Below are 992 nucleotides of genomic sequence, written 5' to 3'. Positions count from 1 at the left end.
TGTTAATTGCCAGGTACAAGAGCAATATGTGCTTGGAGGTTTTGAGCATCCACAATAAACTGTGAAAAATTCTGAAAGAGATGGGAATACCAGACCACCTGATCTACCTCTTGAGAAATCTGTATGCAGGTCAGGAAGCAACAGTTAGAACTGGACAGGGAACAACAGACTGGTTCCAAATTGGGAAAGGACCAGGTCAAGGCTGTATATTGTCACCCTGTTTATTTAACTTATATGCAGAGTGCATCATGAGAAACGCTGGACTGGAAGAAACACAAGCTGGAATCAAGATTGCCGGGAGAAATATCAATAACCTCAGATATGCAGATGACACCACCCTTATGGCAGAAAGTGAAGAGGAACTCAAAAGCCTCTTGATGAAAGTGAAAGTGGAGAGTGAAAAAGTTGGCTTAAAGCTCAACATTCAGAAAACGAAGATCATGGCATCTGGTCCCATCACTTCATGGGAAATAGATGGGGAAACAGTGGAAACAGTGACTGAATTTATTTTTCTGGGCTCCAAAATCACTACAGATGGTGACTGCAGCCATGAAATTAAAAGACGCTTACTCCTTGGGAGGAAAGTTATGACCACTCTAGATAGCATATTCAAAAGCAGAGACATTACTTTGCCAACAAAGGTTTGTCTAGTCAGGGCTATGGTTTTTCCTGTGGTCATGTATGGATGTGAGAGTTGGACTGTGAAGAAGGCTGAGCGCCAAAGAATTGATGCTTTTGAACTGTGGTGTTGGAGAAGACTCTTGAGAGTCCCTTGGACTGCAAGGAGATCCAACCAGTCCATTCTGAAGGAGATCAGCCCTGGGATTTCTTTGGAAGGAATGATGCTAAAGCTGAAACTCCAGTACTTTGGCCACCTCATGCGAAGAGTTGACTCATTGGAAAAGACTCTGATGCTGGGAGGGATTGGGGGCAAGAGGAGAAGGGGACGACAGAGGATGAGATGGCTGGATGGCATCACTGACTCGATGGAC

This window comes from Bison bison, unplaced genomic scaffold, assembly GCF_000754665.1.
Source record: "Bison bison bison isolate TAMUID 2011002044 unplaced genomic scaffold, Bison_UMD1.0 scf7180017864370, whole genome shotgun sequence".
Classification (NCBI taxonomy): domain Eukaryota; kingdom Metazoa; phylum Chordata; class Mammalia; order Artiodactyla; family Bovidae; genus Bison; species Bison bison.
Note: the sequence above shows the minus strand (reverse complement) of the source record.